Source organism: Heterocephalus glaber, unplaced genomic scaffold (assembly GCF_053883595.1).
Source record: "Heterocephalus glaber isolate CG9 unplaced genomic scaffold, H.glaber_assembly_v1.0 deba00001442, whole genome shotgun sequence".
Classification (NCBI taxonomy): Eukaryota; Metazoa; Chordata; class Mammalia; order Rodentia; family Bathyergidae; genus Heterocephalus; species Heterocephalus glaber.
The window spans coordinates 27,432,122-27,448,470 of NW_028258296.1; the positions used below are offsets into that span (position 1 = coordinate 27,432,122).

Below are 16,349 nucleotides of genomic sequence, written 5' to 3' on the forward strand. Positions count from 1 at the left end.
ATCAAAAGCAAGTTCTCAGTCACCTCACTCTAGTTTGCATAATTAAAGAAAGTGGAAGCTGGTTTTCTGAGTGACCCTTGACCCAACCAAGCTCATAGGACCTCTGACAGGAATAAAACAGCAAATAAAGTGTTGCAGCAGTGAACGTTTTCATTAGATTAGCAAGAAAAGCTAGGGCCCTGGATGCCCATATGACTTCTACTTACTAGGACCATACAACTCAGAGTGTCTGCATCATCAGGTACTGTACTATTTTAAAGGTGACATACATACAACTTCATATTATTTCATGTCATAATGTGCAAGACCTTCCAGAGAAACAATTTGCTAATATCTTCTATAACAGCTTTATCTTCATTTTTGATATGCAAAAATGTGATATTAGATTGCTCACTCCCACATCCTTACCTTTTGTTCTCACATTGTCTCATTAATACATTATCCATCTGTGTACAAATAATCTTTTGTATAAAAAGAACTTTCTAACCCACTTCTATAAGGATCAGCCAAAGTAGCTCTAACCTTTTCAGTACATCTAGATAAGATTTCAGAGCATCTAAATAACTTTTCTTTTGTATAAAGAATCTTGAAAAAGAATTTGAAAGTCACTAAGCTAGTCTAAATCCCTCACTTTAAAGACCTACAAACTTAATCTGGACGTGGTGGTGCTCACCTGTAATCTCAGCACTCAGGAAGCTAAGCCAGGAGAAATGCTGCAAGTTGAAGGCCAACCTGGGCTACCTAGTGATTTTGAGGCCAGCCTGAACTACATAGCAAGACCATGTCTCAAAACAAAACAAAAGATGTACACACTTAAGACCTGGAGATATTACCTGAGACAAGGTCAACCAGTTTCAGTAGACCAACTGCTAGAACCCAGTTCTCAAACTCCTTGTCCATAGTTGACCCTACTTTAAATCAATCAAGCAAGCAAGCAAGCAAGCAAAAGAAAAATCATCACAGTGAAGAGACAAACCTATAGGATGAAATACCTGAAGACTACACATCTGACAATGTGTTAATGTCCAGAATATATAAGGAACTCCAAAAACTCAATAGCAAAAAAAAAAAAAATTTTAAATGGGCAATAGAACTAAACAGACATTTCTCAAAAGACATACAAAAAGCCAACAGGTATATGAAAAAGTGCTCATCATCATTAATCTTCAGGGAAACAAATCAAAACCATAATAAGATGTCACCTCAGTCCAGTAAGAATGGCTATTACCAAAAAGCCAAAAGATAACAAGTACTGATAAGGATGTGGAGAAAGGGGAACCTGTGTATACTGTTGGTGAGAATATAAATTAGAACATACATTAATGAGAACTGTATGGAAGTTCCTCAAAAAATTAAAAATAGAACTATAATATGATCCATCAATCCCACTACTGGTATATATATAAAAAAAATTAAATCAGTATGTTAAAGAGACATCTTCAGTCCCTTGCTCACTGTAGCACTATTCATAATAGCCAAGAAATGAAAATAACTAAAGTGTCCATTAACTGATGAATGGATAAAGAAAATGTTATATATAAAATAAAATATCAGCCATAAAAAGAAACAAAATTGTTATTTGTGACAACATGGATAGAAGTGAAGATCATATATTAAGTGAAATAAGTACAGGAAAACAAATACTACATGCTCTCACTAATATGACATATAAAAAAGTTGATCTCATTAAAGTTGAAACTAGAATGGCAATTACCAGAGGTTGGGGAGAGGGAGGGAGGGACAGAAAAGTTGGTCAATAGGTATTAATGTACAGTGAGATAGTATTCTCTTGCACAGTAGGGAAGCTACAGATCACAATTTCATACTGTATATCTCAAAAAGTTAAATGAAAGGATTTTTTAATGTTTTCACCAAGAAGAAACGTGTTTGAGGAGATATTTTTAACCTGATTTGAACATTGTATGATGGGTACATGTATTGAAATGTCACATAATACCCCATTAATATGTACAATCTTTTATGTTTTTATGTATCACTTTAAATAAAAAGAACCAATGAGGGGGCATAGCACAGCTCAAAACAGGACTCTTTTGATCAAAGCCCACCTGGGATTAGGGTAACCACCGTCTGGGTGAGCTAAACTGAGATTCCCTCCACCTTCACTTCTGTTGCACAAGGGTCATCACCACAGGGAACGCTGAGCTTGTGATGGGGTGCCAGTTTGAGTCAGAATACACTTTGGTTTTTAAGGCTCAGGGGGTTTTGTGTTTGGAGCTTCTGAGCTTGGTTATACATTGCGAGACCACAGAACCACTGAGTAGCCCTTAGGTTTTAAGAGTTTGGGAAAACAACTGTTACTTTAGGAGTCTCTCAGGAAAATCCCCTAGGGCAGAGAAGAAATATTTACCAAGTGGGAGAGGAAGGAAGCCTCTTCTGTAAGGATCAGTTCAATAAAACCAGCAAACATACCTATCACAACTTTGTTCTGTGATTAAAGCCTTGAGTTTTTTGTGGAAAGTACCACACCCCCATATTGGCAATAGAAACAAAGATGTCTACAGAATAAAGGTTCTGGCCATTTCAAGAACTGAATACTTTTTCTACTATTTATTAGTTCTAGTAGGTTTTTTTCAGGTAGAATCCTTAGAATTTTCTATATATATAATCATGTCATCAGCAAATAAGGATTACTGTACTACTTCTTTGCCAATCTAGTTCTTGCCTTACTGCCCTGGCTAGGACCTTCAGAACACTACTGAACATTAAGGGAGAGGGGGGACTTCCCTATTCTAGTCTTAAAGGAAAAGTGTTCAGCTTTACACCATTAAATATGTCAAGTCTAAGTGTCTACAGAGACCTTTTACCGGGTTGAACAAATTTCTGGTATCTAGAGTTTGCTAAGGTTTTTGGCTTTTTAAGTCATAAACAAGTCATAAAACAATTTTGCCCAAGGCTATTAATGCATCTAGGCAGATGATCTTTTATTCTTGTCATTTCTGTTGTAACAATTTATACTTATTGATACTTAAAAGATAAATTAACCTTGCAACCTAGGATAAGCTCCACTGGATCATATGTATTTTTATTTTTGCTTATTAGTATATTTTGTCAATAGTTACGTATTTTGCCTGTTTCATAAGTGATAATGGTTTGTAACTCTTCTCATAATGCTGTCTGATTTTGAAATTAAAGTAATACTAGCCTCAAAAGCTGAAAGTATATTGTTCAGTTCTAACTTCTAAAAATTCTGTACAGATGGAGGATTGATATTATTTCTTAAATATTTGGCAGAACTCGTGAATAATTCTGTCCAGGATTGAGAATTTTCTTTGTAGGAGGACTTCTAATTATGAATTTAATTATTCTCATTGAAAATGATTACAAACAAAAATACAAATAATGAAAATAATTATTCCAAAATAGTGAGAGGGATAAAATTGTTTTTAACAGTTTACCAAAGTATCTATGGTCAGCTCACTGAGGACTAGCTTGAGCCATAAATCAGGATTCACATCCAGTTGTTTTCCTTGCTTACTTTCAACAGGATCTTTTAATAAAAGAATTGTGCCCAAAGTTTTCTGTGCTTTCTCTCAAGTTTTCAAAGCACCTTAACAGGAATATGACTTGCATATGAAACATGATCAAAAAATATAGTGAAACCATTTTTAAAAATTTGTTACAGTAAAAGACACTACTATAAAAGACATATTGCCATGAATCCCTCTCACTTTAAACAAACTTATCCCATCATTCTTGCTACTTTCTGAAGCAGTTTTGGAAGTCTTCTTTCATGAGTGTCTTCAGCTCTTATGGCTGCCTCAGTGTCCTAAGTCTATTCAAAACATTTTCCTTTCATGGTCACTTTGACTTTGAGGAAGAGCCACAAGCCACACAGTGTGAGATTTGGTGAATAAGGAGGATGATGATACACTGCAATGTTTTTACAAGCCTGCCTTTCTGTCAGATAGCTCTCAAAAGCAGCAGACACTGTATTTTTTCGTGATTATTTTTTTATCTTCATAAAGATACTCACTAAAGAAGGTTTCCAGAACTGTTTCAGAAAATGGCAAAAATGATGGAAGTTGTGTGTTTGAACCAAGTGGCAGTGTTTTGAGGATTAATGGTAATGTCTTTCACTGTAATAATTTTTAAAATTCACCATAATTTTCAGTCATCTTTCATATTTTTGCTCTAAGAAGTACTTTGAATGATATCACTATAACTTTGGTCTCTACTTTTTCTAACATAATCAGTTTCCTATACTTCTGGGAAATACCAGTTGATATACCAGAGGAGCAACTATACTTTGAAAATTGTGTCAAAATTTGATAGCTTTATAGCACTACAAGACAAAGTGTCACAAGAAGCAATGCCCCTAGGGACCATTCACATCCCAATAAAGTCCAATTTTTAGATATCCAGCACTATATTTCCCGTTTGAACTTTTTTAAGCTACTGTGCTAAATCAACACTTTTGCAGATTAACTTGTCCTACCTGATACAGATTCATGGTGTATGCTCAACTATAACCCTACTAAATATTTACACTTATATTTTTCTCTACTACACTACTGATATTATATTCATCATCAATTTACTGTTCAATGAACAATATCATGAGATTTAATACAATAGAATAGTAACATGTTTTTTTCAGTAGAGATGCCTCAAAAAAACTAAAAATAGACATAACATTTGTTCCAACTATACCACTTTATTATATTCACAGAAGAATTAAAGACAGCATACTATAGTGATACATACATACACATGTTTATTGCAGAGTAATTCACAATAGCTAAGCTATGGAAAAAAGCCTAGATGTCTATCAACTAATGAATGGATAAAACATGATTTATATACACAATGGAGTATTATTCAGCCATAAAGAACAAAATCAGGTCATTTGCAGAAAAACTGGTGGAAGTGGAGACCATAATGTTAAGTGAAATGACCCAGAAAGTTAAATATAGCATGTTTTCTCTTCTATGAGCAATTTAAAAATAAATAAAATGTGAAATGACAGGAATGTGGAAGGGGAAAAGGGCAAGGAAGAAAAGGAAAAGAGCAGTAATGGGAATGAAAATAAAATGTTACATACATACTTACATACTAGAATGAACCTCATTATTCTGTATTATTAATATGTATGGATAAAATTATTTTAAACGTACATTTTCATGACTAAGATTTTTAACAGTATCATAAAATGATACATATCCAAAATAATCTATAATTGATAACTAAAACTAGCTGTAATGAACTGACCAGTACAGTCCTTATAGTAAATGTCATGAAACAAGAAAGTAATAGAATGTCTATGGAGTGGTGCTGCACCTGCCTCACAAGTTCAAGGTCCTGAGTTCGATCCCCAGTACCAGGAAAAAAAAAAAAAGGAACTCAAGAGAGGGCAGAATGTCCAAGAAGGAATTGTCAACAATAGCAGAGGCTAGAGGTCAAGTAATATAAGTCCTGAAAATTTCCTGACCTTTGGCAAATCAGAGGCTGTTGGCAATTGTATACACAGGCTCCTACCAAACTTAAAATGTTTATGGAAATCCCAAATAACTTTACATTTTAAATTAGTTGAGTGAATGTGAACAGAATTATTTCATTAGTTTTTTGTTTGAAATCATTAAATCACTTTCCAGAAACTAGCTTCAAATACCTTTAAGAATCCTTAATCTAGGATATGTGTTTGTATATCTACTCAATGGCAGCAATTATGGATTTTTTTAAATTATAGATTTTCAGTGCCAACTATGTAGAAGGCATTTAATAATCGTGTAATAAATTATTAATCAACATTTATTAGTCTTGTTCATATGTTAGGCATAATTTTAAATTCTGTGGATATAACAAGATATTATTTCTATTTTGGAGGTGCTTCCTCTCCAGCAGAGAAAAGGGAAACAGGTAATTTCAGAAAATGTTAATGATATAGAGCCGCATGTGGTGGGACACACCTGTAGTTCCAGCACTCAGGAGGCTGAGGCAGGAGGACTGCCATGAGTTTGAGGCCAGCCTGGGCTACATAGTGAGTTCAGGGCCAGCCTGAACTACAAAAGGAGACCCTGCCTCAAAAAGCAAAAGAAAAATGTTAATGATATAAAGAATATAATGAAATAAAGTGTGAACTAAAGAGTGCAAGTGCTACTTTAGAATGTGGCCAGGAAGACCTTGCTGAGGTGATGACATTTGAATCAAGTGCTGAGTGATGAGAAGGAGGCAGGCACTAAAGAGCTGAGACATTTCTAGACGTAGTAAGTAGTAGGTCCAAAAGCCCAGAAGTAGGAGTAATAATTTGGTCTTTTTGAGGAACTGAAAAACAGCTGAAGTCCCAAAACAAAAAGAGCAAGATGAATGATGAAATGAGAAGAGTCTGGGAAGGCAGCCAAGTGTCAATTAGCAGAGCTTAGTGGACTGGTGGGGGGTGTTTGGGAAACTACTGGAAAATTTTAAGCAGGGGAGGGACAGGAGCTAATATACCTTTTAAAAGACCACTGAAGCCAGACGTGGTGACACATGTAATCACAACTCTCTTGACAGGCTGAGACAGGACAATCACGAGTTTGAGCCCAGCTTGAGCAACTAAGAGTGACTTAGTCTCATTGGGGGAGGGGAGGGTGTCTGAGGATGTAGCTCAGTGTGAAGACCCTGAGACTGCAGAAGAAAATTATTCTTTTACAAAATTAAAAATCATTAAGTACTGCATGGAATACAGAGGGGTTGGAAAGAAGCAGAGTGAGGTCAGGGAGACCAATTTACAAGGGTATTTAATAATCCAACCAAGAGGTAACTAGGGTAAAGCCCTGGAAATGGGGGTGAATTTGGGAAAAAGAACAGATAAGGCTTTCTGATGAACTGAGTGAATGATGCTATAATTAATGAAGAGCAGCTAAAATGGGGATATCCAAAAGCAAAAAGGTCAGTATGTGCTGTAGAAGTTAAGCAGGGTTTACTGAGAAGGGCAGAATGAGAGGTGGGCTTGAGAGATGAGCTAAGGGGAACTGCAGGATCAGGGATCCAATCCTAAACAAAGTCAGTGAGGTGGGAATTTGTTTCCCTGTGTTTGGGGGTATGTGAAGGACCTACCTGCTAGCTTGGTGTTGAGAAACAAACAGGAAAGTGGGGTAAGGTGAAATGGAGAGGGGCTGGATCATGGAAGATCTGGAAATCCCATAATGGTGTCCAGCCTGTGCCTAACCCCGACTCAATCCCCAAGACAGCAGTACCTTGGGCTTCCTATCAGCCCAACTGGCATCAGGCCCTTTCTGTGTCTGGACCCAGACCATCTTACTGCTTCACAGGAAAGGCTCAGAGTGTTCACTGGCCTGCCCAAAGTCAAGGTGACTGATGAGTCAGTGGGCTGGGAGCTGGAACAAGTCTTTGCCACATTTACCTTCCCTGGAAGATATGGAACACCTACACCCTATAAATGCCTCAGATAACAAGTAAATTATCCCATAAACTCTGAGCTGGAGGCATCAGGCTGCCTTGCCAAAGGTAGTGGGTTTTACCAGCAGCAGATGGGAAGCATCTCCAGGGCCACCAGGCTGACCCTCCCTCCACCTGTACAGCAGTACGTCTGCCACCTCCTCCTCTCAGTAGTTTGGCAGCCCACCCTCTCCTTCACACCTTCCGACAGGGAAAGTATGTTCCTCATAATCTGAGAGGAGGCCCAGATTGTCAAATGTCAGACTCTCTAGCAGCCTAATGAAATGGTCAGGCTTATATTTTCATGCCCTTTCCCCTCTGTAATTGTAACAAGTTCTTTACTACCACATGGTTCCAGTTCAACTGTGAATTCTACAAAGGTAAGTACACTGTCAGCCTCATACATGCTTATCCCTACCCACTAACATAACTATTTAGAATGCATTTACTAAACCAATAAACATATGATGATGGACCATGATGTGGATTTGAAGAACAAGACACAAAAACTCAATGCCTAACCAGCTTCCCTCAAAGTTCCCCGCCTCCATGCATACAACTGCTTTTTACTTGATTGTGTATGATGGTGTTAAACACACTATCTCATTTATTAGCCAAAACAGTACCCACAGTAAGCATTATCACCTACATTTTTCTGAAGAGGAAACTAAAGTTTGGACAACTCAAGATAACAGTGCTAGCAAGAAGCAGAACCAAGACTCCTACCCAGGGCCAAGTGATCCCCAAAGCCCTCATCCTCTCAGATCATAGTCATAAGGTGCTTCTATGGGCAAAGTCACCAGAGTCTTCCACCTGCCACTCTGGAGGGCAGTACAGAAGCTTTCTAGCCTACCCCTCCCACCTTAGCAGGAAGCCATTTATCAGATTAACAACCTGCCTGCTCCCACAACAGACAGCAGGGCTCTGAAGAAACTGAACTGGGGCTGACTAGCCCTTCTGTGGAAAGGGATGACCCAAGAATTATCCCAAGCCTTGGATCAGGAAAGCCACCTTGTTTTTCCCCTTCCCAGAAGGCGATCATAATAATGTCCTTTGACATCAATGTCAGTATCAAGTAACGGGGTCTAGAGCCAGATAAGACATGGGATAACTGGGATAAGCCACTTAGCCTCTCAAGGAGCAAGTCCTTCTGTTAGAGCATGATCTAAAGCCACCTACAAGGGGTTTGTCTTGAGCACTGGAAGAGAGGATATTTAAGGAGATCACCCCAGAATTGCCACTCAGCAATTCTCTGAAGGAAGAGTTCTCCCTCCTCTCAACTCAACAGGGCAGCTATTACTGGTCCCAACTGTCAGATAAGCAAACTAAAGTGCCAGTAGGTTCAGTGGCCTGTTGCTAGAAGAAAGGTCCCAAGGTTCTTTCTACTACTTTGTTGTTCTCTTCTCAAAAGCAGAAAACAGGTTGCTCTCTCCAAAACAAGTGATTTTGGATGGAATATGTAGCTCTCTAGGTCCTCCACCTCTTCTCCTTGCTGCCCTTCCCCAAATTCATATCCTTCCCGTATCTTTACACACAAATCAGACTGATCATCATAAAGCAAGGTCTGAGAGGATCACAGGCAGAACGGGAGGAAAAGAGAATAGGAGGTAAATACAATGCTCTCCACAGGCAGGACAAGCCTGCTCTGCTGGTGCAGTCATGACTCACTCAAGACCTTTTATGAGGGCCAGATGCTGAGCATGTCTGAATTGCTTCAAATTGCTTCTTCTTCAGTGTATGTTAGGGCTAGGGAGGGGAACAACCAACATCCATATATGTATTTATACATTTACCAGGAAATGTGTTTATATTGTTTTCCAATCAGGATTTACCACAAGCCAGTAGTACCACACCTAAAGAGTAAGACAAACCCAGCCCACTGTCAACAGAGAAAAGTCCATCTCAAACATAAGAGATTTTAAATCAAAATGGATGTTAGAAGAGCATGATTCTTGGCACTGTTGATTAGTCAGGGTTGTCTCTAACAGCTGAAAGAGTGAGTGACGGTGTTTTTAGGGCTCCGACGGCAACTTGGCTACTTTAGAAGAAAGGCAGTGAAGGCTTCCAAGGCCAGAAGGAATATACCTATATAGTCTACAACCACTCCACATACAGGCCTGTGAAGATTCCTGGTATGGCCTCTGACCACTAAGGACCCATCTCTGAGATGGCCTACAAGGCAGCAGGACCTCTCTCAACACAAATTGCTTGGGCCACACCTTAGGTCTTCCCTAAAACAACCTGACCCCAGACATCTGTGTGAACCCCTCATACCAAATGATACATTTTTAGTTTTTAGACACCATCCAAAATAGTCTTTTCATTGTTAGATCACTATCCCTTGGTTTCTTCTCCTTCTGCCAGTCTATCATCCCCCAAATAGGACCTTAGCAAGACCCTGTCTCAAAATAAAAAATAAGGACTGAGAATATAGCTCAGTGGTAGAGTGCCCCCAAGTCTGTTCTCCAGTATCAAAAAAAATTGGAACTTTATCATCAAGCAAGAGAAAAGGAAATGGGGAAAATATTTAAGCAATCAAAATTATACTTATATCTATTCTAAATGAAGAAAATGTTAGAAGACATAAAAGAGTATCTAGTTATGCCATAGTCTTGAAGATGATCTACAAGCTTTAAAATGTCAGTTTCCTCAAAATTAACATACACATTGAATTCGTTCCAATTAAAATATCAACAAGGTTTATAATGAAAAATTTTTATTTGTTTTTGAGTCAGTCTTACTCTGTAATTAAGGTTGGCCTTGAACTCACTATATAGGCCAGGATGGCCTCGAACTCAAGGCATCCTCCTGCCTCAGCCTTCCAAGTGCTGGGATTATAGACATGTGCTGTAATGCCATTTTATAAAATTTATATACAGAATACATAACTAAAAATCACTAAGAAAATTATAAAAAGAACAATAAGAGAGATTTGTCTTACCAGAACATATTATAAAGTAAAACAGAAATAGAGAAATAGGAGAGCCAGATGTAGTGATACATTCCCGTAATATTAGCACTTGGGAGGATCACCAGAATATGAAGACAGCATAGACTAATGATGCTTCAAATTTAAAGAAGAAATAGATCAGTAAAACAAAACAGAAAATCAGCAATAAATAAAAATATTCATAAAAAGTAACAAACGGATAGTTCAATTTGGTAAGAAATAAATTATTTGATGCACATATACATTGTGGAATGGCTAAACCCATTTACATATTACCTGATATATACACATATATACATATTACATACATATGTGTGTGTGTGTGTTTGTGTATATATATTTTTGGTACCAGGGATCGAACTCAGGACCTTGCACTTGGTAGCCAGGCAGTGGAACCACTGAGCTAAATCCCTGGCCCCATATATGTGTATATATTACCGATACATGTATATATATTTATATACAAATATGTGTTTATATATTTTATACATGCTTTACATACACATTTTATACTTTATATATTTTTGTTGTATATTTGTATATGTACAAATATATTTGCTTTGTATGTGTGTGTGTATATATATGTGTATATGTGTATATGTGTGTGTGTGTGTGTGTGTGTGTGTGTGTGAACATTTAAAACCTAGTCTGAAAATTTTCAGGAATCAAATTTTCATAGCTGGGCATGGTGGCACACACTAATAATTTCAGCATTCCAGAGGCTGAGGCAGAAGGATCACCATAAGTTCAAGGTCAGCCTAGGTTACATAGGGAGTTCAAGACCAGCTACACAGCGAAACCCTGTCTCAAACCCCCCTACCCCAAACATCAAATTTTTAAGAATCAAATACTTTTTTTAGTAATCATTTCATTAAGAAAGGGAACTGAGGGGCCAAGGATTTAGCTCAGTGGTTATGCTGCCTGCCTCAAAAGCGCAAGGACCCAAGTTCAATCTCCAGTACCAAAACAAACAAACAAACAAACAAACAAAGGGAACCAGGGCCAGGGATTTAGCTAAGTGGTTCCACCACCTGCCTCGCAAACACAAGGTCCCAAGTTCAATCCCTGGTACCAAAAAAAAGAAAGAAAGAAAAGGAACTCATGGAGTTCAAACAAGAATACAAAATACAATCTTTTTTTCTTATGAGTTAAACTGTTACATTTTCAATAAAGATAAAAAGAAAGCTCTCATAGTTAACTTATCAAAAAACACAAACTTGTCTACTGAGTTTATTGTGTAAAACAAAAACACAAAGAGTAAAGTTTTACCCAGGGATTTCAAAACATTTTTCATCAAAGGAAAATTCTCAGGCCAATTTTATTTTCAAACTAAACAAAAGCAAGAATGGAATAAAGAATAGCAGGTAAACTTTTATCGCATTCACAGGTTTTCTCTGTGCCAATGTAGTTTTCTATGTTCATAAAATGTTATCTTGATTAAAAAATGGTATGCAGTTTCAAGGTCAAGCTTGCATACCAATATCAAGTCATACCTCTGACCTATTCTTGCATACCTACTCCTCAAGGTCAAGCTTGCATACCAATATCAAGTCATACCTTTGACCTATTCTTTTTTTCTTTTTTTGAGGCAAGTTCTCACTATGTAGTTCAGACTGTCCTTAAACTCACTATGTAACCCAGGCTGGCCTCGAACTCACATCAATCCTCCTACCTCAGCCCCCTGAGTGCTGGGATTGCAGGCGTGCACCACCACAGCTGGCTTGATCTTCTCTTAAATGTCACAAAGCTAACTTTGCTTCAGTTCTGCTGGGCAGACTTCATGATTTCTCAGATCAAATAAACAGAGCGATCCTACTGAAAGATTTCATTAAGTGCTTGCTTCACTATATGAAGCCAAATAATTAAATTTTCTGTCTATACTGTTTGTTTCTTTCCCTTTGTTTTGGTTTCATGGAAATGGATGATTTCTTGACATGACATGTAAACTATAGCTTAGAAGTCAAATTAATAGCTGAAGATGAACTGTTTGGACAGAAGTTAAATACACATATCTATTTAAAGATACACAGAGGACGGGGATTTAGCTCAGTGGCACTGCTCCTGCCTCGCAAGTGCAAGGTCCTGAATTTGATACCTGGTACCAAAAAAAAAAAAAGATATACAGAAAATACAGCACAGTGAAAGACCTTTAGAAACCAAAGCAAGGAATAAGTTTTGTGATACTTACTGGTATAACCACTGTACAATGTGATTTAAAACACTGGCTCATGGGGCCGGGGATTTTAGCTCAGTGGTTCCACCACTTGCCTCACAAAGCACAAGGTCCTGAGTTCGATTCCCGGTACCAAAATTTTTTTTAGAGGAGAGGTATATTCAGAGGATGAAAAGCATGTATTTACTTAATTTTTGTAGAAAACTTCCTGATCAAATGGCCAAGTGATTTTTAAATACATAATTTAACTATAGAGGAGTTTTTTCTATTTCTAAGTGAACATACTGATTGAAAGAAAAACTAATAATTCTATCAAATCAAGTATAATACTCTGCCTAGAAAGCACCAGGGTTTCTAAATCAAACCCTTAGGAAGCAGCTGGTCCAAAATTTCTATTATGGGAATCCCTATCTCCCTTCCATTTATGTATCCAGAAATGTTCTCAGCTCACAAAACTCACATCAATGGAAAAGCCAGTGAGCATGTGACTATGAATAGGAAGGGGAGGGTACAGTAAACACAGTGCTGAAATTTCTAGCAGCAACACAATCCTGTTTTCTGAATATGTGAGGTTAAATGATAAAACACTGCAGCAAAACAATATGGAAAATCACAGTTTAAATAGAATTATTGAAAAAATTGGAAAAACAATGTATTATGCAGTGACTGCCATCAATTTACTTAAGCCTCTTGATAGGAGTTAAATTTGTCTTTTTTTAAAAAAAATCATTTCTACCAGTTCTTTGAGTTTACATTTATTTTTTACTTTTAGATATATATATATTTATTTCTATTTAATGCTAACTTTATAGATCTTTTTTCCTTGGCCTAATTTCAGATTTAATGATACGTGAGATGAGATTACTGCTATAAATAGCAGAAATTCCAAATAAGTTTGACTAGGCCTAGAGTTTTTAAAACATCTCTGATAATCCCATTAGAGGTAGGATAAGAAAATGCCTTTTTTTGACTGTGTGGCATCCTAAAGATCTGACCTTTTCTTCCCTCCTTTTTCTGCTGTGTCTCTACATAAATAATATATGAAGACAATCAAACATATATCCTGTTAAAGTACTTAAGGGTGGTAAAAAGTATAGCTTTCAACAAAACACATTTTCATGTTAAAATTAATCTTTCCCGTTTGAAGCAGCAGGCTTTTCAAGGAAGCCTTTCCAAGTTTCCTAATACTGCACAGCCAACTTATAAAGTACTGTACTTTTTAACCTACTATTGAAAGAGTGAAAACTATATTATCTTATTAGGACCTTTATGACCATGATCTCAAGAAAGGAGATTTCCAAGGACCTTGATCTTTGATGAGGTAATATGATAAGAAATCCGTGAAGACCCTAGAACTTGAAGGTCTGAGTATTTAGAGTAAGCCACTTTCCTATTCATGCATACTTCTATGCTTCTACACTCTCAAAACCAAGTCTGCCAAGTGAATCCACATCACCTTAAATTCAGAACACTGTAGCTTCACTTTGAGAAGCCTTTTGAAAGGCTTCCTTACACAGGTTTCCATCCCTTAAAATCACTTCTCAGCAGTCAGTGCAGGCCCTCCCTCACTTGCTGTACCACCACCAGCATTTCTACTACATCTTCACTCTTCACAGCTTCAACCCACTCCTAAAGGAGACAGATGGACGCCATATAAACTTGTGTGACAATTGTGTTGGCCCACTAGAAAGTTCTAGTAATCTTTAATTTCTATTGTCTTCACTCTTGATGTTCATTTATGTTAAGTTAATCTTTCCTTTCTCTTCCCCAAAAAAGGCAAGGGAAAAGAGCTAACATTCTAATTTGATGATAAACACAGTGATTTCTGAAATACCTTCATTCTCTGAAACAGAATGGGTCTCCTCTATATCATTAGCATGTGGATCTGAATAAAGAAGTGGAGGCTGAAGCTGGAATTCTTGTTTGCAGGCAAACATGGATAACACACTTCTCCCTCACAGTAAGGGTGCTGGGGGTAAAAACCAGAATCTAGAGAATTCTTCCTCTCATACCACATCTGTGTGATTTGGAGATGGTTCAGGCTGTTCTGGCAGGGTCAGTGTCAACCAGCTCATATCCATACTGAACTGGCTGACAGTTCCTGGAGTTTCTGCCAAAACCATTATATAGAACTGTAACAATGACCAATGGTAGTTTGAGCATCAATTTTTCAGCACCAGAAATGTCAATATCTACAGCTAAGGAACAGTCCACTCTGATAATGCAACAATCCAGGATAAAGGTAGTAACAGGTGAAAGTTTTAGAGTTTTGCTCTCCAGTAGGTCAGTGTGGTTTCCTCACATGTTAGCAACCATGTGAAAGTTTGTTTTCCCACTGGCCAAATACATCTGGGTTTAGAAAATAGCCATTTGGGAAATAATCAGCCAAGGAGAACAATCCTATTTCTACATAGATAGGAATAGCTTCTCCATTACAGTATCTCTTTCTTTCAACTTTGGCACTCACCAAGACTGGAACAGAAATGAAAAACCAGCAGCCAAGCATTTTTTCTTGAGTTTTCAATACAGGTTCAATAATGCTGGTTTGCTGATATCAACATGACTAACAGCCTACAATTCCCATTTTACACTCTGATCAGGTAACTTGGGTCACTCTAAAACTGTCCTCATGCAGTACTGAATAATTCCGTATTTCCCAGTAAATCAAGTCATCAAAGGTTCAGAGAGGAGTTGAAAGCAGAATGGAAATTCATGTTTTCCGGGCTGTAAAAAAAATTACGCCTTCATAGGCCACAGACTCGCACAGGCTCAGGCACACTTTCGGGTACTCCACCTCCAAGGCAGCGGCCTGGCACTGGACCTCAAAGCGCAGTGCACACAGGGCCACTGGCTTGCATACCTCCAGCAGCACATGCCTGGCCACCATCTCACCGCTGTGGTAACAGCCCTCATGCAGGTCCTCAAACACCAGACCCAGGATCTTCACGCCACCCCTGGAACCTATGACCACTAGGAACAACACCTCGCCACCCATCCTGAAAGGCAAAAGGTGGTGTAGCTTCGCCACTGAGGTCAGCAGAGGCCTGGAGTGGATCGCTAGCACAGCAGCACTGCTGTCAGGGTGCCTGCCACACGCCCAAGGCCACAGCACAACTGTGTGGTGCAGGATGAAGCACCAATGTGCAGCAGAGCCTGTCCCTTTAATAAACCTGCACACTGTTATAACCACAGATACTATATTGCACAAGAATGGATAATGCTGGCATAGCTGGTTATCCACATGGGAAAAGAGGACTTTAATTTAAACTTTATACAAAAATAATATTCCTAATTTGTGAAAGAAAGAAAGAAGAGTACAATGGTAAAAATACAGTGCAAGAAATTTTAGGAGACTATATATATAAACTGAGACTAGGTGACACTTTCCAAAAAAAGAGTGGAAACTTTGAGGCGCTAAAAAATATGAAATGCATATTTGTACAAACACTCACAACTATTATATAAATAAGGTCATAAAGAAATAAAATATCTGGGAAAATATTTATAATACAGATACAAAAAGGTTCATTTTTATTTTAAAAAGTAGGTAAATATGATCCACAGACTATAGTAACATGACCCAAAGACCTTGCATCTATGTGTCTGCTAAGGTTATGTTGGAGTTCCAAAGGGTCTTCCGTGAATAAATAATACCCTTCTTTGCCCTCTGAAAGTGAGAGTAAATGAAGAGTAAATGTGGGGACCAAAATATCCTTTTTTTTTTTGGTACTGGGGATCGAACTCGGGACCTTGTGCTTTCGAGGCAGGCGCTAGAACCACTGAGCTAAATCCCTGGTCCAAAATAGCCTATTTTCAATAATAGAGGCT

The 16,349-nt window shown here is 37.9% G+C and overlaps 1 pseudogene; it reads right to left on the reverse strand.

The window, feature by feature from the left end:
- Positions 1–13,237: 13,237 nt before the first annotated feature.
- On the reverse strand, positions 13,238–15,804 carry LOC101697944 (arrestin domain-containing protein 4 pseudogene; annotated as a pseudogene).
- Between the last annotated feature and the right edge of the window lie 545 nt (positions 15,805–16,349).